This window comes from Fundulus heteroclitus, chromosome 23, assembly GCF_011125445.2.
Source record: "Fundulus heteroclitus isolate FHET01 chromosome 23, MU-UCD_Fhet_4.1, whole genome shotgun sequence".
Classification (NCBI taxonomy): Eukaryota; Metazoa; Chordata; class Actinopteri; order Cyprinodontiformes; family Fundulidae; genus Fundulus; species Fundulus heteroclitus.
Window position 1 is genome coordinate 21,719,753 of NC_046383.1, and position 20,687 is coordinate 21,740,439.

The following is a 20,687-nucleotide window of genomic DNA, read 5'->3' on the forward strand; positions in this document are numbered from 1 at the left end:
CAAAAGTGCGATCTAGGTCTTTGTGTATCAATATGTGCATTGCACCTTTAAGCTGCAGAAGTGTGTGAGGACTACTAGGATGTTAATGAGGTATGTGAATTGCAAGCAATTCTTTCCTCTCTTGGTAAAGAAATAGACAAATTAAGAGTCTGCTGCCAAATTAAGGACTGCGATGGCTGGGAATCGAACCCAGGTCAACTGCTTGGAAGGCAGCTATGCTCACCACTATACCACCATCGCTAAAGAAAACAGTAATTTGTGAAGAAAATTTCCGCTTGAACTGATAAGTCAGGGATGGAGTTTGACAAAAGTGCGATCTAGGTCTTTGTGTATCATGTGCATTGCACCTTTAAGCTGCAGAAGTGTGTGGGGACTACTAGGATGTTAACAAGGTATGTGAATTGAAAGCAATTCTTTCCTCTCTTGGTAAAGCAACAGACAAGTGCAGAGTCTGCTGCCAAATTAAGGATTGCGATGGCTGGGAATCGAACCCAGGTCAACTGCTTGGAAGGCAGCTATGCTCACCACTATACCACCATCGCTAAAGAAAACAGTAATTTTTGAAGAAAATTTCCGCTTCAACTAATAAGTCAGGGATGGAGTTTGACAAAAGTGCGATCTAGGTCTTTGTGTATCAATATGTGCATTGCACCTTTAAGCTGCAGAAGTGTGTGAGGACTACTAGGATGTTAATGAGGTATGTGAATTGCAAGCAATTCTTTCCTCTCTTGGTAAAGAAATAGACAAATTAAGAGTCTGCTGCCAAATTAAGGATTGCGATGGCTGGGAATCGAACCCAGGTCAACTGCTTGGAAGGCAGCTATGCTCACCACTATACCACCATCGCTACAGAAAATAGTAATTTTTGAAGAAAATTTCCGCTTCAACTAATAAGTCAGGGATGGAGTTTGACAAAAGTGCGATCTATGTCTTTGTGTATCAATATGTGCATTGCACCTTTAAGCTGAAGAAGTGTGTGAGGACTACTAGGATGTTAACAAGGTATGTGAATTGCAAGCAATTCTTTGCTATCTTGGTAAAGCAATAGACAAGTGCAAAATCTGCTGCCAAATTAAAGATTGCGATGGCTGGGAATCGAACCCAGGTCAACTGCTTGGAAGGCAGCTATGCTCACCACTATACCACCATCGCTAAAGAAAACAGTAATTTGTGAAGAAAATTTCCGCTTGAACTGATAAGTCAGGGATGGAGTTTGACAAAAGTGCGATCTAGGTCTTTGTGTATCATGTGCATTGCACCTTTAAGCTGCAGAAGTGTGTGGGGACTACTAGGATGTTAACAAGGTATGTGAATTGAAAGCAATTATTTCCTCTATTGGTAAAGCAACAGACAAGTGCAGAGTCTGCTGCCAAATTAAGGATTGCGATGGCTGGGAATCGAACCCAGGTCAACTGCTTGGAAGGCAGCTATGCTCACCACTATACCACCATCGCTACAGAAAATAGTAATTTTTGAAGAAAATTTCCGCTTCAACTAATAAGTCAGGGATGGAGTTTGACAAAAGTGCGATCTAGGTCTTTGTGTATCAATGTGCATTGCACCTTTAAGCTGCAGAAGTGTGTGAGGACTACTAGGATGTTAATGAGGTATGTGAATTGCAAGCAATTCTTTCCTCTCTTGGTAAAGCAACAGACAAGTGCAGAGTCTGCTGCCAAATTAAAGATTGCGATGGCTGGGAATCGAACCCAGGTCAACTGCTTGGAAGGCAGCTATGCTCACCACTATACCACCATCGCTACAGAAAATAGTAATTTTTGAAGAAAATTTCCGCTTCAACTAATAAGTCAGGGATGGAGTTTGACAAAAGTGCGATCTAGGTCTTTGTGTATCAATATGTGCATTGCACCTTTAAGCTGCAGAAGTGTGTGAGGACTACTAGGATGTTAATGAGGTATGTGAATTGCAAGCAATTCTTTCCTCTCTTGGTAAAGCAACAGACAAGTGCAGAGTCTGCTGCCAAATTAAGGACTGCGATGGCTGGGAATCGAACCCAGGTCAACTGCTTGGAATGCAGCTATGCTCACCACTATACCACCATCGCTAAAGAAAACAGTAATTTGTGAAGAAAATTTCCGCTTGAACTGATAAGTCAGGGATGGAGTTTGACAAAAGTGCGATCTAGGTCTTTGTGTATCATGTGCATTGCACCTTTAAGCTGCAGAAGTGTGTGGGGACTACTAGGATGTTAACAAGGTATGTGAATTGAAAGCAATTCTTTCCTCTCTTGGTAAAGCAACAGACAAGTGCAGAGTCTGCTGCCAAATTAAGGATTGCGATGGCTGGGAATCGAACCCAGGTCAACTGCTTGGAAGGCAGCTATGCTCACCACTATACCACCATCGCTAAAGAAAACAGTAATTTGTGAAGAAAATTTCCGCTTGAACTGATAAGTCAGGGATGGAGTTTGACAAAAGTGCGATCTAGGTCTTTGTGTATCATGTGCATTGCACCTTTAAGCTGCAGAAGTGTGTGGGGACTACTAGGATGTTAACAAGGTATGTGAATTGAAAGCAATTCTTTCCTCTCTTGGTAAAGCAACAGACAAGTGCAGAGTCTGCTGCCAAATTAAGGATTGCGATGCCTGGGAATTGAACCCAGGTCAACTGCTTGGAAGGCAGCTATGCTCACCACTATACCACCATCGCTACGGAAAATAGTAATTTTTGAAGAAAATTTCCGCTTCAACTAATAAGTCAGGGATGGAGTTTGACAAAAGTGCGATCTAGGTCTTTGTGTATCAATATGTGCATTGCACCTTTAAGCTGCAGAAGTGTGTGAGGACTACTAGGATGTTAATGAGGTATGTGAATTGCAAGCAATTCTTTCCTCTCTTGGTAAAGAAATAGACAAGTGCAGAGTCTGCTGCCAAATTAAAGATTGCGATGGCTGGGAATCGAACCCAGGTCAACTGCTTGGAAGGCAGCTATGCTCACCACTATACCACCATCGCTAAAGAAAACAGTAATTTTTGAAGAAAATTTCCGCTTCAACTAATAAGTCAGGGATGGAGTTTGACAAAAGTGCGATCTAGGTCTTTGTGTATCAATATGTGCATTGCACCTTTAAGCTGCAGAAGTGTGTGAGGACTACTAGGATGTTAATGAGGTATGTGAATTGCAAGCAATTCTTTCCTCTCTTGGTAAAGAAATAGACAAATTAAGAGTCTGCTGCCAAATTAAAGGATTGCGATGGCTGGGAATCGAACCCAGGTCAACTGCTTGGAAGGCAGCTATGCTCACCACTATACCACCATCGCTACAGAAAATAGTAATTTTTGAAGAAAATTTCCGCTTCAACTAATAAGTCAGGGATGGAGTTTGACAAAAGTGCGATCTATGTCTTTGTGTATCAATATGTGCATTGCACCTTTAAGCTGAAGAAGTGTGTGAGGACTACTAGGATGTTAACAAGGTATGTGAATTGCAAGCAATTCTTTGCTATCTTGGTAAAGCAATAGACAAGTGCAAAATCTGCTGCCAAATTAAAGATTGCGATGGCTGGGAATCGAACCCAGGTCAACTGCTTGGAAGGCAGCTATGCTCACCACTATACCACCATCGCTAAAGAAAACAGTAATTTGTGAAGAAAATTTCCGCTTGAACTGATAAGTCAGGGATGGAGTTTGACAAAAGTGCGATCTAGGTCTTTGTGTATCATGTGCATTGCACCTTTAAGCTGCAGAAGTGTGTGGGGACTACTAGGATGTTAACAAGGTATGTGAATTGAAAGCAATTCTTTCCTCTATTGGTAAAGCAACAGACAAATGCAGAGTCTGCTGCCAAATTAAGGATTGCGATGGCTGGGAATCGAACCCAGGTCAACTGCTTGGAAGGCAGCTATGCTCACCACTATACCACCATCGCTACAGAAAATAGTAATTTTTGAAGAAAATTTCCGCTTCAACTAATAAGTCAGGGATGGAGTTTGACAAAAGTGCGATCTAGGTCTTTGTGTATCAATATGTGCATTGCACCTTTAAGCTGCAGAAGTGTGTGAGGACTACTAGGATGTTAACAAGGTATGTGAATTGCAAGCAATTCTTTCCTCTCTTGGTAAAGCAATAGACAAATTAAGAGTCTGCTGCCAAATTAAGGATTGCGATGGCTGGGAATCGAACCCAGGTCAACTGCTTGGAAGGCAGCTATGCTCACCACTATACCACCATCGCTAAAGAAAACAGTAATTTTTGAAGAAAATTTCCGCTTCAACTGATAAGTCAGGGATGGAGTTTGACAAAAGTGCGATCTAGGTCTTTGTGTATCAATATGTGCATTGCACCTTTAAGCTGCAGAAGTGTGTGGGGACTACTAGGATGTTAACAAGGTATGTGAATTGCAAGCAATTCTTTCCTCTCTTGGTAAAGCAATAGACAAGTGCAAAATCTGCTGCCAAATTAAAGATTGCGATGGCTGGGAATCGAACCCAGGTCAACTGCTTGGAAGGCAGCTATGCTCACCACTATACCACCATCGCTAAAGAAAACAGTAATTTTTGAAGAAAATTTCCGCTTGAACTGATAAGTCAGGGATGGAGTTTGACAAAAGTGCGATCTAGGTCTTTGTGTATCAATATGTGCATTGCACCTTTAAGCTGCAGAAGTGTGTGAGGACTACTAGGATGTTAACAGGGTATGTGAATTGCAAGCAATTCTTTCCTCTCTTGGTAAAGCAATAGACAAGTGCAGAGTCTGCTGCCAAATTAAAGATTGCGATGGCTGGGAATCGAACCCAGGTCAACTGCTTGGAAGGCAGCTATGCTCACCACTATACCACCATCGCTAAAGAAAACAGTAATTTGTGAAGAAAATTTCCGCTTGAACTGATAAGTCAGGGATGGAGTTTGACAAAAGTGCGATCTAGGTCTTTGTGTATCATGTGCATTGCACCTTTAAGCTGCAGAAGTGTGTGAGGGACTACTAGGATGTTAACAAGGTATGTGAATTGCAAGCAATTCTTTCCTCTCTTGGTAAAGCAACAGACAAAGTGAAGAGTCTGCTGCCAAATTAAGGATTGCGATGGCTGGGAATCGAACCCAGGTCAACTGCTTGGAAGGCAGCTATGCTCACCACTATACCACCATCGCTAAAGAAAATAGTAATTTTTGAAGAAAATTTCCGCTTCAACTAATAAGTCAGGGATGGAGTTTGACAAAAGTGCGATCTAGGTCTTTGTGTATCATGTGCATTGCACCTTTAAGCTGCAGAAGTGTGTGAGGACTACTAGGATGTTAATGAGGTATGTGAATTGCAAGCAATTCTTTCCTCTCTTGGTAAAGCAATAGACAAGTGCAGAGTCTGCTGCCAAATTAAAGATTGCGATGGCTGGGAATCGAACCCAGGTCAACTGCTTGGAAGGCAGCTATGCTCACCACTATACCACCATCGCTACAGAAAATAGTAATTTTTGAAGAAAATTTCCGCTTGAACTGATAAGTCAGGGATGGAGTTTGACAAAAGTGCGATCTAGGTCTTTGTGTATCAATATGTGCATTGCACCTTTAAGCTGCAGAAGTGTGTGAGGACTACTAGGATGTTAACAAGGTATGTGAATTGCAAGCAATTCTTTCCTCTCTTGGTAAAGCAATAGACAAGTGCAGAGTCTGCTGCCAAATTAAGGATTGCGATGGCTGGGAATCGAACCCAGGTCAACTGCTTGGAAGGCAGCTATGCTCACCACTATACCACCATCGCTAAAGAAAATAGTAATTTGTGAAGAAAATTTCCGCTTGAACTGATAAGTCAGGGATGGAGTTTGACAAAAGTGCGATCTAGGTCTTTGTGTATCAATATGTGCATTGCACCTTTAAGCTGCAGAAGTGTGTGAGGACTACTAGGATGTTAACAAGGTATGTGAATTGCAAGCAATTCTTTCCTCTCTTGGTAAAGCAATAGACAAGTGCAGAGTCTGCTGCCAAATTAAAGGATTGCGATGGCTGGGAATCGAACCCAGGTCAACTGCTTGGAAGGCAGCTATGCTCACCACTATACCACCATCGCTAAAGAAAACAGTAATTTTTGAAGAAAATTTCCGCTTGAACTGATAAGTCAGGGATGGAGTTTGACAAAAGTGCGATCTAGGTCTTTGTGTATCAATATGTGCATTGCACCTTTAAGCTGCAGAAGTGTGTGAGGACTACTAGGATGTTAACAAGGTATGTGAATTGCAAGCAATTCTTTCCTCTCTTGGTAAAGCAACAGACAAATTAAGAGTCTGCTGCCAAATTAAGGATTGCGATGGCTGGGAATCGAACCCAGGTCAACTGCTTGGAAGGCAGCTATGCTCACCACTATACCACCATCGCTACAGAAAATAGTAATTTTTGAAGAAAATTTCCGCTTGAACTGATAAGTCAGGGATGGAGTTTGACAAAAGTGCGATCTAGGTCTTTGTGTATCAATATGTGCATTGCACCTTTAAGCTGCAGAAGTGTGTGAGGACTACTAGGATGTTAACAAGGTATGTGAATTGCAAGCAATTCTTTCCTCTCTTGGTAAAGCAACAGACAAGTGCAGAGTCTGCTGCCAAATTAAAGATTGCGATGGCTGGGAATCGAACCCAGGTCAACTGCTTGGAAGGCAGCTATGCTCACCACTATACCACCATCGCTAAAGAAAACAGTAATTTGTGAAGAAAATTTCCGCTTGAACTGATAAGTCAGGGATGGAGTTTGACAAAAGTGCGATCTAGGTCTTTGTGTATCAATATGTGCATTGCACCTTTAAGCTGCAGAAGTGTGTGAGGACTACTAGGATGTTAACAAGGTATGTGAATTGCAAGCAATTCTTTCCTCTCTTGGTAAAGCAATAGACAATTAAGAGTCTGCTGCCAAATTAAGGATTGCGATGGCTGGGAATCGAACCCAGGTCAACTGCTTGGAAGGCAGCTATGCTCACCACTATACCACCATCGCTACAGAAAACTAGTAATTTTTGAAGAAAATTTCCGCTTCAACTGATAAGTCAGGGATGGAGTTTGACAAAAGTGCGATCTAGGTCTTTGTGTATCAATATGTGCATTGCACCTTTAAGCTGCAGAAGTGTGTGAGGACTACTAGGATGTTAACAAGGTATGTGAATTGCAAGCAATTATTTCCTCTCTTGGTAAAGCAATAGACAAATTAAGAGTCTGCTGCCAAATTAAAGGATTGCGATGGCTGGGAATCGAACCCAGGTCAACTGCTTGGAAGGCAGCTATGCTCACCACTATACCACCATCGCTAAAGAAAACAGTAATTTGTGAAGAAAATTTCCGCTTGAACTGATAAGTCAGGGATGGAGTTTGACAAAAGTGCGATCTAGGTCTTTGTGTATCAATATGTGCATTGCACCTTTAAGCTGCAGAAGTGTGTGAGGACTACTAGGATGTTAACAAGGTATGTGAATTGCAAGCAATTCTTTCCTCTCTTGGTAAAGCAATAGACAAATTAAGAGTCTGCTGCCAAATTAAGGATTGCGATGGCTGGGAATCGAACCCAGGTCAACTGCTTGGAAGGCAGCTATGCTCACCACTATACCACCATCGCTACAGAAAATAGTAATTTTTGAAGAAAATTTCCGCTTCAACTAATAAGTCAGGGATGGAGTTTGACAAAAGTGCGATCTAGGTCTTTGTGTATCAATATGTGCATTGCACCTTTAAGCTGCAGAAGTGTGTGAGGACTACTAGGATGTTAATGAGGTATGTGAATTGCAAGCAATTCTTTCCTCTCTTGGTAAAGCAATAGACAAGTGCAGAGTCTGCTGCCAAATTAAAGATTGCGATGGCTGGGAATCGAACCCAGGTCAACTGCTTGGAAGGCAGCTATGCTCACCACTATACCACCATCGCTAAAGAAAACAGTAATTTTTGAAGAAAATTTCCGCTTCAACTGATAAGTCAGGGATGGAGTTTGACAAAAGTGCGATCTAGGTCTTTGTGTATCAATATGTGCATTGCACCTTTAAGCTGCAGAAGTGTGTGAGGACTACTAGGATGTTAACAAGGTATGTGAATTGCAAGCAATTCTTTCCTCTCTTGGTAAAGCAACAGACAAATTGCAGAGTCTGCTGCCAAATTAAGGATTGCGATGGCTGGGAATCGAACCCAGGTCAACTGCTTGGAAGGCAGCTATGCTCACCACTATACCACCATCGCTAAAGAAAACTAGTAATTTTTGAAGAAAATTTCCGCTTCAACTGATAAGTCAGGGATGGAGTTTGACAAAAGTGCGATCTAGGTCTTTGTGTATCAATATGTGCATTGCACCTTTAAGCTGCAGAAGTGTGTGAGGACTACTAGGATGTTAACAAGGTATGTGAATTGCAAGCAATTCTTTCCTCTCTTGGTAAAGCAATAGACAAATTGCAGAGTCTGCTGCCAAATTAAGGATTGCGATGGCTGGGAATCGAACCCAGGTCAACTGCTTGGAAGGCAGCTATGCTCACCACTATACCACCATCGCTACAGAAAACTAGTAATTTGTGAAGAAAATTTCCGCTTCAACTGATAAGTCAGGGATGGAGTTTGACAAAAGTGCGATCTAGGTCTTTGTGTATCAATATGTGCATTGCACCTTTAAGCTGCAGAAGTGTGTGAGGACTACTAGGATGTTAACAAGGTATGTGAATTGCAAGCAATTCTTTCCTCTCTTGGTAAAGCAACAGACAAATTAAGAGTCTGCTGCCAAATTAAGGATTGCGATGGCTGGGAATCGAACCCAGGTCAACTGCTTGGAAGGCAGCTATGCTCACCACTATACCACCATCGCTAAAGAAAACTAGTAATTTTTGAAGAAAATTTCCGCTTCAACTGATAAGTCAGGGATGGAGTTTGACAAAAGTTGCGATCTAGGTCTTTGTGTATCAATATGTGCATTGCACCTTTAAGCTGCAGAAGTGTGTGAGGACTACTAGGATGTTAACAAGGTATGTGAATTGCAAGCAATTCTTTCCTCTCTTGGTAAAGCAACAGACAAATTAAGAGTCTGCTGCCAAATTAAGGATTGCGATGGCTGGGAATCGAACCCAGGTCAACTGCTTGGAAGGCAGCTATGCTCACCACTATACCACCATCGCTAAAGAAAACTGTAATTTGTGAAGAAAATTTCCGCTTCAACTGATAAGTCAGGGATGGAGTTTGACAAAAGTGCGATCTAGGTCTTTGTGTATCAATATGTGCATTGCACCTTTAAGCTGCAGAAGTGTGTGAGGACTACTAGGATGTTAACAAGGTATGTGAATTGCAAGCAATTCTTTCCTCTCTTGGTAAAGCAACAGACAAATTAAGAGTCTGCTGCCAAATTAAGGATTGCGATGGCTGGGAATCGAACCCAGGTCAACTGCTTGGAAGGCAGCTATGCTCACCACTATACCACCATCGCTAAAGAAAACTAGTAATTTGTGAAGAAAATTTCCGCTTCAACTGATAAGTCAGGGATGGAGTTTGACAAAAGTTGCGATCTAGGTCTTTGTGTATCAATATGTGCATTGCACCTTTAAGCTGCAGAAGTGTGTGAGGACTACTAGGATGTTAACAAGGTATGTGAATTGCAAGCAATTATTTCCTCTCTTGGTAAAGCAATAGACAAATTAAGAGTCTGCTGCCAAATTAAAGATTGCGATGGCTGGGAATCGAACCCAGGTCAACTGCTTGGAAGGAAGCTATGCTCACCACTATACCACCATCGCTACATAAAACTAGTAATTTGTGAAGAAAATTTCCGCTTCAACTGATAAGTCAGGGATGGAGTTTGACAAAAGTTGCGATCTAGGTCTTTGTGTATCAATATGTGCATTGCACCTTTAAGCTGCAGAAGTGTGTGAGGACTACTAGGATGTTAACAAGGTATGTGAATTGCAAGCAATTCTTTCCTCTCTTGGTAAAGCAACAGAAATATTAGAGTCTGCTGCCAAATTAAGGATTGCGATGGCTGGGAATCGAACCCAGGTCAACTGCTTGGAAGGCAGCTATGCTCACCACTATACCACCATCGCTACAGAAAATAGTAATTTTTGAAGAAAATTTCCGCTTCAACTGATAAGTCAGGGATGGAGTTTGACAAAAGTGCGATTAAGGTCTTTGTGTATCAATATGTGCATCTCACCTTTAAGCTGCAGAAGTGTGTGAGGACTACTAGGATGTTAACAAGGTATGTGAATTGCAAGCAATTCTTTCCTCTCTTGGTAAAGCAATAGACAAATTAAGAGTCTGCTGCCAAATTAAGGATTACGATGGCTGGGAATCGAACCCAGGTCAACTGCTTGGAAGGCAGCTATGCTCACCACTATACCACCATCGCTACAGAAAATAGTAATTTTTGAAGAAAATTTCCGCTTCAACTGATAAGTCAGGGATGGAGTTTGACAAAAGTGCGATCTAGGTCTTTGTGTATCAATATGTGCATTGCACCTTTAAGCTGCAGAAGTGTGTGAGGACTACTAGGATGTTAACAAGGTATGTGAATTGCAAGCAATTCTTTCCTCTCTTGGTAAAGCAATAGACAAATTAAGAGTCTGCTGCCAAATTAAGGATTGCGATGGCTGGGAATCGAACCCAGGTCAACTGCTTGGAAGGCAGCTATGCTCACCACTATACCACCATCGCTAAAGAAAACTAGTAATTTTTGAAGAAAATTTCCACTTCAACTGATAAGTCAGGGATGGAGTTTGACAAAAGTGCGATCTAGGTCTTTGTGTATCAATATGTGCATTGCACCTTTAAGCTGCAGAAGTGTGTGAGGACTACTAGGATGTTAACAAGGTATGTGAATTGCAAGCAATTCTTTCCTCTCTTGGTAAAGCAATAGACAAATTAAGAGTCTGCTGCCAAATTAAGGATTGCGATGGCTGGGAATCGAACCCAGGTCAACTGCTTGGAAGGCAGCTATGCTCACCACTATACCACCATCGCTACAGAAAATAGTAATTTGTGAAGAAAATTTCCGCTTCAACTGATAAGTCAGGGATGGAGTTTGACAAAAGTGTGATCTAGGTTTTTGTGTATCAATATGTGCATTGCACCTTTAAGCTGCAGAAGTGTGTGAGGACTATTAGGATGTTAGCAAGGTATGTGAATTGCAAGCAATTCATTCCTCTCTTGGTAAAGCAATAGACAAATTAAGAGTCTGCTGCCTATTAAGGATTGCGATGGCTGGGAATCAAACCCAGGTCAACTGCTTGGAAGGCAGCTATGCTCACCACTATACCACCATCGCTACAGAAAACAGTAAATTTTGAGAAAAATTTCCGCTTCAACTGATAAGTCAGGGATGGAGTTTGACAAAAGTGCGATCAAGGTCTTTGTGTATCAATATGTGCATCTCACGTTTAAGCTGCAGAAGTGTGTGAGGACTACTAGGATGTTAACAAGGTATGTGAATTGCAAGCAATTCTTTCCTCTCTTGGTAAAGCAACAGACAAATTTAGAGTCTGCTGCCAAATTAAGGATTGCGATGGCTGGGAATTGAACCCAGGTCAACTGCTTGGAAGGCAGCTATGCTCACCACTATACCACCATCGCTACAGAAAATAGTAATTTGTGAAGAAAATTTCCGCTTCAACTGATAAGTCAGGGATGGAGTTTGACAAAAGTGCGATCTAGGTCTTTGTGTATCAATATGTGCATTGCACCTTTAAGCTGCAGAAGTGTGTGAGGACTACTAGGATGTTAACAAGGTATGTGAATTGCAAGCAATTCTTTCCTCTCTTGGTAAAGCAACAGACAAATTAAGAGTCTGCTGCCAAATTAAGGATTGCGATGGCTGGGAATTGAACCCAGGTCAACTGCTTGGAAGGCAGCTATGCTCACCACTATACCACCATCGCTAAAGAAAACTGTAATTTGTGAAGAAAATTTCCACTTCAACTGATAAGTCAGGGATGGAGTTTGACAAAAGTTGCGATCTAGGTCTTTGTGTATCAATATGTGCATTGCACCTTTAAGCTGCAGAAGTGTGTGAGGACTACTAGGATGTTAACAAGGTATGTGAATTGCAAGCAATTCTTTCCTCTCTTGGTAAAGCAACAGACAAATTAAGAGTCTGCTGCCAAATTAAGGATTGCGATGGCTGGGAATCGAACCCAGGTCAACTGCTTGGAAGGCAGCTATGCTCACCACTATACCACCATCGCTAAAGAAAACTGTAATTTGTGAAGAAAATTTCCGCTTCAACTGATAAGTCAGGGATGGAGTTTGACAAAAGTTGCGATCTAGGTCTTTGTGTATCAATATGTGCATTGCACCTTTAAGGTGCAGAAGTGTGTAAGGACTACTAGGATGTTAACAAGGTATGTGAATTGCAAGCAATTCTTTCCTCTCTTGGTAAAGCAACAAACATATTTAGAGTCTGCTGCCAAATTAAGGATTGCGATGGCTGGGAATTAAACCCAGGTCAACTGCTTGGAAGGCAGCTATGCTCACCACTATACCACCATCGCTACAGACGATAATAACTTTTGAAGAATATTTCCCCTTCAACTAATAAGTCAGGGATGGAGTTTGACAAAAGTGCGATCTAGGTCTTTGTGTATCAATATGTGCATTGCACCTTTAAGCTGCAGAAGTGTGTGAGGACTACTAGGATGTTAACAAGGTATGTGAATTGCAAGCAATTCTTTCCTCTCTTGGTAAAGCAACAGAAATATTTAGAGTCTGCTGCCAAATTAAGGATTGCGATGGCTGGGAATCAAACCCAGGTCAACTGCTTGGAAGGCAGCTATGCTCACCACTATACCACCATCGCTACAGAAAACAGTAATTTTTGAGAAAAATTTCCGCTTAAACTGATAAGTCAGGGATGGAGTTTGACAAAAGTGTGATCTAGGTCTTTGTGTATCAATATGTGCATTGCACCTTTAAGCTGCAGAAGTGTGTGAGGACTACTAGGATGTTAACAAGGTATGTGAATTGCAAGCAACTCTTTCCTCTCTTGGTAAAGCAACAGACAAATTTAGAGTCTGCTGCCAAATTAAGGATTGCGATGGCTGGGAATCGAACCCAGGTCAACTGCTTGGAAGGCAGCTATGCTCACCACTATACCACCATCGCTAAAGAAAACAGTAATTTTTGAGAAAAATTTCCGCTTAAACTGATAAGTCAGGGATGGAGTTTGACAAAAGTGTGATCTAGGTCTTTGTGTATCAATATGTGCATTGCACCTTTAAGGTGCAGAAGTGTGTGAGGACTACTACGATGTTAACAAGGTATGTGAATTGCAAGCAATTCTTTCCTCTTTTGGTAAAGCAACAGACATATTCAGAGTCTGCTGCCAAATTAAGGATTGCGATGGCTGGGAATCGAACCCAGGTCAACTGCTTGGAAGGCAGCTATGCTCACCACTATACCACCATCGCTACAGAAAACAGTAATTTTTGAGTAAAATTTCCGCTTAAACTGATAAGTCAGGGATGGAGTTTGACAAAAGTGTGATCTAGGTCTTTGTGTATCAATATGTGCATTGCACCTTAAAGCTGCAGAAGTGTGTGAGGACTACTAGGATGTTAGCAAGGTATGTGAATTGCAAGCAATTCTTTCCTGTCTTGGTAAAGCAATAGACAAATTAAGAGTCTGCTGCCAAATTAAGGATTGCAATGGCTGGGAATCAAACCCAGGTCAACTGCTTGGAAGGCAGCTATGCTCACCACTATACCACCATCGCTACAGAAAACAGTAATTTTTGAGAAAAATTTCCGCTTAAACTGATAAGTCAGGGATGGAGTTTGACAAAAGTGTGATCTAGGTCTTTGTGTATCAATATGTGCATTGCACCTTTAAGCTGCAGAAGTGTGTGAGGACTACTAGGATGTTAGCAAGGTATGTGAATTGCAAGCAATTCTTTCCTGTCTTGGTAAAGCAATAGACAAATTAAGAGTCTGCTGCCAAATTAAGGATTGCGATGGCTGGGAATCAAACCCAGGTCAACTGCTTGGAAGGCAGCTATGCTCACCACTATACCACCATCGCTACAGAAAACAGTAAATTTTGAGAAAAATTTCCGCTTCAACTGATAAGTCAGGGATGGAGTTTGACAAAAGTGCGATCTAGGTCTTTGTGTATCAATATGTGCATTGCACCTTTAAGCTGCAGAAGTGTGTGAGGACTACTAGGATGTTAACAAGGTATGTGAATTGCAAGCAATTCTTTCCTCTCTTGGTAAAGCAACAGACAAATTAAGAGTCTACTGCCAAATTAAGGATTGCGATGGCTGGGAATCGAACCCAGGTCAACTGCTTGGAAGGCAGCTATGCTCACCACTATACCACCATCGCTAAAGAAAACTGTAATTTGTGAAGAAAATTTCCGCTTCAACTGATAAGTCAGGGATGGAGTTTGACAAAGGTTGCGATCTAGGTCTTTGTGTATCAATATGTGCATTGCACCTTTTAGCTGCAGAAGTGTGTGAGGACTACTAGGATGTTAACAAGGTATTTGAATTGCAAGCAATTCTTTCCTCTTTTGGTAAAGCAACAGACAAATTAAGAGTCTGCTGCCAAATTAAGGATTGCGATGGCTGGGAATCGAACCCAGGTCAACTGCTTGGAAGGCAGCTATGCTCACCACTATACCACCATCGCTAAAGAAAACAGTAATTTTTGAGAAAAATTTCCGCTTAAACTGATAAGTCAGGGATGGAGTTTGACAAAAGTTTGATCTAGGTCTTTGTGTATCAATATGTGCATTGCACCTTTAAGCTGCAGAAGTGTGTGAGGACTACTAGGATGTTAACAAGGTATGTGAATTGCAAGCAATTCTTTCCTCTCTTGGTAAAGCAATAGACAAATTAAGAGTCTGCTGCCAAATTAAGGATTGCGATGGCTGGGAATTGAACCCAGGTCAACTGCTTGAGAAGGCAGCTATGCTCACCACTATACCACCATCGCTAAAGAAAACTGTAATTTGTGAAGAAAATTTCCGCTTCAACTGATAAGTCAGGGATGGAGTTTGACAAAAGTTGCGATCTAGGTCTTTGTGTATCAATATGTGCATTGCACCTTTAAGCTGCAGAAGTGTGTGAGGACTACTAGGATGTTAACAAGGTATGTGAATTGCAAGCAATTCTTTCCTCTCTTGGTAAAGCAACAGACAAATTAAGAGTCTACTGCCAAATTAAGGATTGCGATGGCTGGGAATCGAACCCAGGTCAACTGCTTGGAAGGCAGCTATGCTCACCACTATACCACCATCACTAAAGAAAACTGTAATTTGTGAAGAAAATTTCCGCTTCAACTGATAAGTCAGGGATGGAGTTTGACAAAAGTTGCGATCTAGGTCTTTGTGTATCAATATGTGCATTGCACCTTTAAGCTGCAGAAGTGTGTGAGGACTACTAGGATGTTAACAAGGTATTTGAATTGCAAGCAATTCTTTCCTCTCTTGGTAAAGCAACAGACAAATTAATAGTCTGCTGCCAAATTAAGGATTGCGATGGCTGGGAATCGAACCCAGGTCAACTGCTTGGAAGGCAGCTATGCTCACCACTATACCACCATCGCTAAAGAAAACAGTGATTTTTGAGAAAATTTCCGCTTAAACTGATAAGTCAGGGATGGAGTTTGACAAAAGTGTGATCTAGGTCTTTGTGTATCAATATGTGCATTGCACCTTTAAGCTGCAGAAGTGTGTGAGGACTACTAGGATGTTAACAAGGTATGTGAATTGCAAGCAATTCTTTCCTCTCTTGGTAAAGCAATAGACAAATTAAGAGTCTGCTGCCAAATTAAGGATTGCGATGGCTGGGAATTGAACCCAGGTCAACTGCTTGGAAGGCAGCTATGCTCACCACTATACCACCATCGCTAAAGAAAACTGTAATTTGTGAAGAAAATTTCCGCTTCAACTGATAAGTCAGGGATGGAGTTTGACAAAAGTTGCGATCTAGGTCTTTGTGTATCAATATGTGCATTGCACATTTAAGCTGCAGAAGTGTGTGAGGACTACTAGGATGTTAACAAGGTATGTGAATTGCAAGCAATTCTTTCCTCTCTTGGTAAAGCAACAGACAAATTAAGAGTCTGCTGCCAAATTAAGGATTGCGATGGCTGGGAATCGAACCCAGGTCAACTGCTTGGAAGGCAGCTATGCTCACCACTATACCACCATCGCTACAGAAAACAATAATTTTTGAGAAAAATTTCCGCTTAAACTGATAAGTCAGGGATGGAGTTTGACAAAAGTGTGATCTAGGTCTTTGTGTATCAATATGTGCATTGCACCTTTAAGCTGCAGAAGTGTGTGAGGACTACTAGGATGTTAGCAAGGTATGTGAATTGCAAGCAATTCTTTCCTCTCTTGGTAAAGCAATAGACAAATTAAGAGTCTGCTGCCTATTAAGGATTGCGATGGCTGGGAATCGAACCCAGGTCAACTGCTTGGAAGGCAGCTATGCTCACCACTATACCACCATCGCTACAGAAAACAGTAAATTTTGAGAAAAATTTCCGCTTCAACTGATAAGTCAGGGATGGAGTTTGACAAAAGTGCGATCAAGGTCTTTGTGTATCAATATGTGCATCTCACGTTTAAGCTGCAGAAGTGTGTGAGGACTACTAGGATGTTAACAAGGTATGTGAATTGCAAGCAATTCTTTCCTCTCTTGGTAAAGCAATAGACAAATTAAGAGTCTACTGCCAAATTAAGGATTGCGATGGCTGGGAATCGAACCCAGGTCAACTGCTTGGAAGGCAGCTATGCTCACCACTATACCACCATCGCTAAAGAAAACTGTAATTTGTGAAGAAAATTTCCGCTTCAACTGATAAGTCAGGGATGGAGTTTGACAAAAGTTGCGATCTAGGTCTTTGTGTATCAATATGTGCATTGCACCTTTAAGCTGCAGAAGTGTGTGAGGACTACTAGGATGTTAACAAGGTATGTGAATTGCAAGCAATTCTTTCCTCTCTTGGTAAAGCAATAGACAAATTAAGAGTCTGCTGCCAAATTAAGGATTGCGATGGCTGGGAATCGAACCCAGGTCAACTGCTTGGAAGGCAGCTATGCTCACCACTATACCACCATCGCTAAAGAAAACTGTAATTTGTGAAGAAAATTTCCGCTTAAACTGATAAGTCAGGGATGGAGTTTGACAAAAGTGTGATCTAGGTCTTTGTGTATCAATATGTGCATTGCACCTTTAAGCTGCAGAAGTGTGTGAGGACTACTAGGATGTTAGCAAGGTATGTGAATTGCAAGCAATTCTTTCCTCTCTTGGTAAAGCAATAGACAAATTAAGAGTCTGCTGCCTATTAAGGATTGCGATGGCTGGGAATCGAACCCAGGTCAACTGCTTGGAAGGCAGCTATGCTCACCACTATACCACCATCGCTACAGACGATAATAACTTTTGAAGAATATTTCCCCTTCAACTAATAAGTCAGGGATGGAGTTTGACAAAAGTGCGATCTAGGTCTTTGTGTATCAATATGTGCATTGCACCTTTAAGCTGCAGAAGTGTGTGAGGACTACTAGGATGTTAACAAGGTATGTGAATTGCAAGCAATTCTTTCCTCTCTTGGTAAAGCAACAGAAAAATTTAGAGTCTGCTGCCAAATTAAGGATTGCGATGGCTTGGAATTGAACCCACGTCAACTGCTTGGAAGGCAGCTATGCTCACCACTATACCACCATCGCTACAGAAAATAGTAATTTGTGAAGAAAATTTCCGCTTCAACTGATAAGTCAGGGATGGAGTTTGACAAAAGTGCGATCTAGGTCTTTGTGTATCAATATGTGCATTGCACCTTTAAGCTGCAGAAGTGTGTGAGGACTACTAGGATGTTAACAAGGTATGTGAATTGCAAGCAATTCTTTCCTCTCTTGGTAAAGCAACAGACAAATTAAGAGTCTGCTGCCAAATTAAGGATTGCAATGGCTGGGAATTGAACCCAGGTCAACTGCTTGGAAGGCAGCTATGCTCACCACTATACCACCATCGCTAAAGAAAACTGTAATTTGTGAAGAAAATTTCCGCTTCAACTGATAAGTCAGGGATGGAGTTTGACAAAAGTTGCGATCTAGGTCTTTGTGTATCAATATGTGCATTGCACCTTTAAGCTGCAGAAGTGTGTGAGGACTACTAGGATGTTAACAAGGTATGTGAATTGCAAGCAATTCTTTCCTCTCTTGGTAAAGCAACAAACATATTTAGAGTCTGCTGCCAAATTAAGGATTGCGATGGCTGGGAATTAAACCCAGGTCAACTGCTTGGAAGGCAGCTATGCTCACCACTATACCACCATCGCTACAGACAATAATAACTTTTGAAGAATATTTCCCCTTCAACTAATAAGTCAGGGATGGAGTTTGACAAAAGTGCGATCTAGGTCTTTGTGTATCAATATGTGCATTGCACCTTTAAGCTGCAGAAGTGTGTGAGGACTACTAGGATGTTAACAAGGTATGTGAATTGCAAGCAATTCTTTCCTCTCTTGGTAAAGCAACAGACAAATTAAGAGTCTGCTGCCAAATTAAGGATTGCAATGGCTGGGAATTGAACCCAGGTCAACTGCTTGGAAGGCAGCTATGCTCACCACTATACCACCATCGCTAAAGAAAACTGTAATTTGTGAAGAAAATTTCCGCTTCAACTGATAAGTCAGGGATGGAGTTTGACAAAAGTTGCGATCTAGGTCTTTGTGTATCAATATGTGCATTGCACCTTTAAGCTGCAGAAGTGTGTGAGGACTACTAGGATGTTAACAAGGTATGTGAATTGCAAGCAATTCTTTCCTCTCTTGGTAAAGCAACAGACAAATTAAGAGTCTGCTGCCAAATTAAGGATTGCGATGGCTGGGAATCGAACCCAGGTCAACTGCTTGGAAGGCAGCTATGCTCACCACTATACCACCATCGCTAAAGAAAACTGTAATTTGTGAAGAAAATTTCCGCTTCAACTGATAAGTCAGGGATGGAGTTTGACAAAAGTTGCGATCTAGGTCTTTGTGTATCAATATGTGCATTGCACCTTTAAGCTGCAGAAGTACAGCGCTTTGGGTGGTCAACATGACTGGAAAAGCGCTATATAAGTTCAGTCCATTTACCATTTTACCATTTAAGTGTGTGAGGACTACTAGGATGTTAACAAGGTATTTGAATTGCAAGCAATTCTTTCCTCTCTTGGTAAAGCAACAGACAAATTAAGAGTCTGCTGCCAAATTAAGGATTGCGATGGCTGGGAATCGAACCCAGGTCAACTGCTTGGAAGGCAGCTATGCTCACCACTATACCACCATCGCTAAAGAAAACAGTAATTTTTGAGAAAAAATTCCGCTTAAACTGATAAGTCAGGGATGGAGTTTGACAAAAGTGTGATCTAGGTCTTTGTGTATCAATATGTGCATTGCACCTTTAAGCTGCAGAAGTGTGTGAGGACTACTAGGATGTTAACAAGGTATGTGAATTGCAAGCAATTCTTTCCTCTCTTGGTAAAGCAACAAACATATTTAGAGTCTGCTGCCAAATTAAGGATTGCGATGGCTGGGAATTAAACCCAGGACAACTGCTTGGAAGGCAGCTATGCTCACCACTATACCACCATCGCTACAGACGATAATAACTTTTGAAGAATATTTCCCCTTCAACTAATGGAATCGTTGTGGAATCGAACCCAGGTCAACTGCTTGGAAGGCAGCTATGCTCACCACTATACCACCATCGCTAAAGAAAACTGTAATTTGTGAAGAAAATTTCCGCTTCAACTGATAAGTCAGGGATGGAGTTTGACAAAAGTTGCGATCTAGGTCTTTGTGTATCAATATGTGCATTGCACCTTTAAGCTGCAGAAGTACAGCGCTTTGGGTGGTCAACATGACTGGAAAAGCGCTATATAAGTTCAGTCCATTTACCATTTTACCATTTAAGTGTGTGAGGACTACTAGGATGTTAACAAGGTATTTGAATTGCAAGCAATTCTTTCCTCTCTTGGTAAAGCAACAGACAAATTAAGAGTCTGCTGCCAAATTAAGGATTGCGATGGCTGGGAATCGAACCCAGGTCAACTGCTTGGAAGGCAGCTATGCTCACCACTATACCACCATCGCTAAAGAAAACAGTAATTTTTGAGAAAAAATTCCGCTTAAACTGATAAGTCAGGGATGGAGTTTGACAAAAGTGTGATCTAGGTCTTTGTGTATCAATATGTGCATTGCACGTTTAAGCTGCAGAAGTGTGTGAGGACTACTAGGATGTTAACAAGGTATGTGAATTGCAAGCAATTCTTTCCTCTCTTGGTAAAGCAACAAACATATTTAGAGTCTGCTGCCAAATTAAGGATTGCGATGGCTGGGAATTAAACCCAGGTCAACTGCTTGGAAGGCAGCTATGCTCACCACTATACCACCATCGCTACAGACGGTAATAACTTTTGAAGAATATTTCCCCTTCAACTAATAAGTCAGGGATGGAGTTTGACAAAAGTGCGATCTAGGTCTTTGTGTATCAATATGTGCATTGCACCTTTAAGCTGCAGAAGTGTGTGAGAACTACTAGGATGTTAACAAGGTATGTGAATTGCAAGCAATTCTTTCCTCTCTTGGTAAAGCAACAAACATATTTAGAGTCTGCTGCCAAATTAAGGATTGCGATGGCTGGGAATTAAACCCAGGTCAACTGCTTGGAAGGCAGCTATGCTCACCACTATACCACCATCGCTACAGACAATAATAACTTTTGAAGAATATTTCCCCTTCAACTAATAAG

The 20,687-nt window shown here is 41.4% G+C and overlaps 46 non-coding genes across 46 annotated transcripts; all 46 read right to left on the reverse strand.

The window, feature by feature from the left end:
* Positions 1-168: 168 nt before the first annotated feature.
* trnag-ucc lies at positions 169-240 on the reverse strand. Its single transcript has one exon. It is a non-coding gene; the product is annotated as a tRNA-Gly (tRNA).
* Positions 241-470: 230 nt separating this feature from the next.
* On the reverse strand, positions 471-542 carry trnag-ucc. The gene has a single exon. It is a non-coding gene; the product is annotated as a tRNA-Gly (tRNA).
* Positions 543-775: 233 nt separating this feature from the next.
* On the reverse strand, positions 776-847 carry trnag-ucc. The gene has a single exon. It is a non-coding gene; the product is annotated as a tRNA-Gly (tRNA).
* Positions 848-1,080: 233 nt separating this feature from the next.
* trnag-ucc lies at positions 1,081-1,152 on the reverse strand. The gene has a single exon. It is a non-coding gene; the product is annotated as a tRNA-Gly (tRNA).
* Positions 1,153-1,382: 230 nt separating this feature from the next.
* Positions 1,383-1,454, reverse strand: trnag-ucc. Its single transcript has one exon. It is a non-coding gene; the product is annotated as a tRNA-Gly (tRNA).
* Positions 1,455-1,685: 231 nt separating this feature from the next.
* On the reverse strand, positions 1,686-1,757 carry trnag-ucc. Its single transcript has one exon. It is a non-coding gene; the product is annotated as a tRNA-Gly (tRNA).
* Positions 1,758-2,292: 535 nt separating this feature from the next.
* On the reverse strand, positions 2,293-2,364 carry trnag-ucc. The gene has a single exon. It is a non-coding gene; the product is annotated as a tRNA-Gly (tRNA).
* A 535-nt stretch (positions 2,365-2,899) lies between these two features.
* Positions 2,900-2,971, reverse strand: trnag-ucc. Its single transcript has one exon. It is a non-coding gene; the product is annotated as a tRNA-Gly (tRNA).
* A 234-nt stretch (positions 2,972-3,205) lies between these two features.
* trnag-ucc lies at positions 3,206-3,277 on the reverse strand. Its single transcript has one exon. It is a non-coding gene; the product is annotated as a tRNA-Gly (tRNA).
* Positions 3,278-3,510: 233 nt separating this feature from the next.
* trnag-ucc lies at positions 3,511-3,582 on the reverse strand. Its single transcript has one exon. It is a non-coding gene; the product is annotated as a tRNA-Gly (tRNA).
* A 230-nt stretch (positions 3,583-3,812) lies between these two features.
* On the reverse strand, positions 3,813-3,884 carry trnag-ucc. The gene has a single exon. It is a non-coding gene; the product is annotated as a tRNA-Gly (tRNA).
* A 233-nt stretch (positions 3,885-4,117) lies between these two features.
* On the reverse strand, positions 4,118-4,189 carry trnag-ucc. Its single transcript has one exon. It is a non-coding gene; the product is annotated as a tRNA-Gly (tRNA).
* A 233-nt stretch (positions 4,190-4,422) lies between these two features.
* trnag-ucc lies at positions 4,423-4,494 on the reverse strand. Its single transcript has one exon. It is a non-coding gene; the product is annotated as a tRNA-Gly (tRNA).
* Positions 4,495-4,727: 233 nt separating this feature from the next.
* On the reverse strand, positions 4,728-4,799 carry trnag-ucc. Its single transcript has one exon. It is a non-coding gene; the product is annotated as a tRNA-Gly (tRNA).
* A 232-nt stretch (positions 4,800-5,031) lies between these two features.
* trnag-ucc lies at positions 5,032-5,103 on the reverse strand. The gene has a single exon. It is a non-coding gene; the product is annotated as a tRNA-Gly (tRNA).
* A 230-nt stretch (positions 5,104-5,333) lies between these two features.
* On the reverse strand, positions 5,334-5,405 carry trnag-ucc. The gene has a single exon. It is a non-coding gene; the product is annotated as a tRNA-Gly (tRNA).
* A 233-nt stretch (positions 5,406-5,638) lies between these two features.
* On the reverse strand, positions 5,639-5,710 carry trnag-ucc. Its single transcript has one exon. It is a non-coding gene; the product is annotated as a tRNA-Gly (tRNA).
* Positions 5,711-5,944: 234 nt separating this feature from the next.
* On the reverse strand, positions 5,945-6,016 carry trnag-ucc. Its single transcript has one exon. It is a non-coding gene; the product is annotated as a tRNA-Gly (tRNA).
* A 233-nt stretch (positions 6,017-6,249) lies between these two features.
* Positions 6,250-6,321, reverse strand: trnag-ucc. Its single transcript has one exon. It is a non-coding gene; the product is annotated as a tRNA-Gly (tRNA).
* Positions 6,322-6,554: 233 nt separating this feature from the next.
* trnag-ucc lies at positions 6,555-6,626 on the reverse strand. The gene has a single exon. It is a non-coding gene; the product is annotated as a tRNA-Gly (tRNA).
* Positions 6,627-6,858: 232 nt separating this feature from the next.
* Positions 6,859-6,930, reverse strand: trnag-ucc. The gene has a single exon. It is a non-coding gene; the product is annotated as a tRNA-Gly (tRNA).
* Positions 6,931-7,165: 235 nt separating this feature from the next.
* On the reverse strand, positions 7,166-7,237 carry trnag-ucc. Its single transcript has one exon. It is a non-coding gene; the product is annotated as a tRNA-Gly (tRNA).
* Positions 7,238-7,470: 233 nt separating this feature from the next.
* trnag-ucc lies at positions 7,471-7,542 on the reverse strand. The gene has a single exon. It is a non-coding gene; the product is annotated as a tRNA-Gly (tRNA).
* Positions 7,543-7,775: 233 nt separating this feature from the next.
* On the reverse strand, positions 7,776-7,847 carry trnag-ucc. The gene has a single exon. It is a non-coding gene; the product is annotated as a tRNA-Gly (tRNA).
* Positions 7,848-8,081: 234 nt separating this feature from the next.
* trnag-ucc lies at positions 8,082-8,153 on the reverse strand. The gene has a single exon. It is a non-coding gene; the product is annotated as a tRNA-Gly (tRNA).
* Positions 8,154-8,388: 235 nt separating this feature from the next.
* On the reverse strand, positions 8,389-8,460 carry trnag-ucc. Its single transcript has one exon. It is a non-coding gene; the product is annotated as a tRNA-Gly (tRNA).
* A 234-nt stretch (positions 8,461-8,694) lies between these two features.
* trnag-ucc lies at positions 8,695-8,766 on the reverse strand. Its single transcript has one exon. It is a non-coding gene; the product is annotated as a tRNA-Gly (tRNA).
* Positions 8,767-9,001: 235 nt separating this feature from the next.
* trnag-ucc lies at positions 9,002-9,073 on the reverse strand. The gene has a single exon. It is a non-coding gene; the product is annotated as a tRNA-Gly (tRNA).
* Positions 9,074-9,306: 233 nt separating this feature from the next.
* Positions 9,307-9,378, reverse strand: trnag-ucc. Its single transcript has one exon. It is a non-coding gene; the product is annotated as a tRNA-Gly (tRNA).
* Positions 9,379-9,919: 541 nt separating this feature from the next.
* On the reverse strand, positions 9,920-9,991 carry trnag-ucc. The gene has a single exon. It is a non-coding gene; the product is annotated as a tRNA-Gly (tRNA).
* Positions 9,992-10,529: 538 nt separating this feature from the next.
* Positions 10,530-10,601, reverse strand: trnag-ucc. The gene has a single exon. It is a non-coding gene; the product is annotated as a tRNA-Gly (tRNA).
* A 234-nt stretch (positions 10,602-10,835) lies between these two features.
* Positions 10,836-10,907, reverse strand: trnag-ucc. Its single transcript has one exon. It is a non-coding gene; the product is annotated as a tRNA-Gly (tRNA).
* Positions 10,908-12,055: 1,148 nt separating this feature from the next.
* trnag-ucc lies at positions 12,056-12,127 on the reverse strand. The gene has a single exon. It is a non-coding gene; the product is annotated as a tRNA-Gly (tRNA).
* An 844-nt stretch (positions 12,128-12,971) lies between these two features.
* trnag-ucc lies at positions 12,972-13,043 on the reverse strand. Its single transcript has one exon. It is a non-coding gene; the product is annotated as a tRNA-Gly (tRNA).
* A 233-nt stretch (positions 13,044-13,276) lies between these two features.
* On the reverse strand, positions 13,277-13,348 carry trnag-ucc. Its single transcript has one exon. It is a non-coding gene; the product is annotated as a tRNA-Gly (tRNA).
* Positions 13,349-14,191: 843 nt separating this feature from the next.
* Positions 14,192-14,263, reverse strand: trnag-ucc. The gene has a single exon. It is a non-coding gene; the product is annotated as a tRNA-Gly (tRNA).
* A 234-nt stretch (positions 14,264-14,497) lies between these two features.
* trnag-ucc lies at positions 14,498-14,569 on the reverse strand. The gene has a single exon. It is a non-coding gene; the product is annotated as a tRNA-Gly (tRNA).
* An 846-nt stretch (positions 14,570-15,415) lies between these two features.
* On the reverse strand, positions 15,416-15,487 carry trnag-ucc. Its single transcript has one exon. It is a non-coding gene; the product is annotated as a tRNA-Gly (tRNA).
* Positions 15,488-16,025: 538 nt separating this feature from the next.
* trnag-ucc lies at positions 16,026-16,097 on the reverse strand. Its single transcript has one exon. It is a non-coding gene; the product is annotated as a tRNA-Gly (tRNA).
* A 232-nt stretch (positions 16,098-16,329) lies between these two features.
* Positions 16,330-16,401, reverse strand: trnag-ucc. The gene has a single exon. It is a non-coding gene; the product is annotated as a tRNA-Gly (tRNA).
* Positions 16,402-16,634: 233 nt separating this feature from the next.
* trnag-ucc lies at positions 16,635-16,706 on the reverse strand. Its single transcript has one exon. It is a non-coding gene; the product is annotated as a tRNA-Gly (tRNA).
* Positions 16,707-16,940: 234 nt separating this feature from the next.
* On the reverse strand, positions 16,941-17,012 carry trnag-ucc. The gene has a single exon. It is a non-coding gene; the product is annotated as a tRNA-Gly (tRNA).
* A 232-nt stretch (positions 17,013-17,244) lies between these two features.
* Positions 17,245-17,316, reverse strand: trnag-ucc. Its single transcript has one exon. It is a non-coding gene; the product is annotated as a tRNA-Gly (tRNA).
* A 1,455-nt stretch (positions 17,317-18,771) lies between these two features.
* Positions 18,772-18,843, reverse strand: trnag-ucc. Its single transcript has one exon. It is a non-coding gene; the product is annotated as a tRNA-Gly (tRNA).
* Positions 18,844-19,153: 310 nt separating this feature from the next.
* trnag-ucc lies at positions 19,154-19,225 on the reverse strand. The gene has a single exon. It is a non-coding gene; the product is annotated as a tRNA-Gly (tRNA).
* A 732-nt stretch (positions 19,226-19,957) lies between these two features.
* On the reverse strand, positions 19,958-20,029 carry trnag-ucc. The gene has a single exon. It is a non-coding gene; the product is annotated as a tRNA-Gly (tRNA).
* Positions 20,030-20,687: the final 658 nt, after the last annotated feature.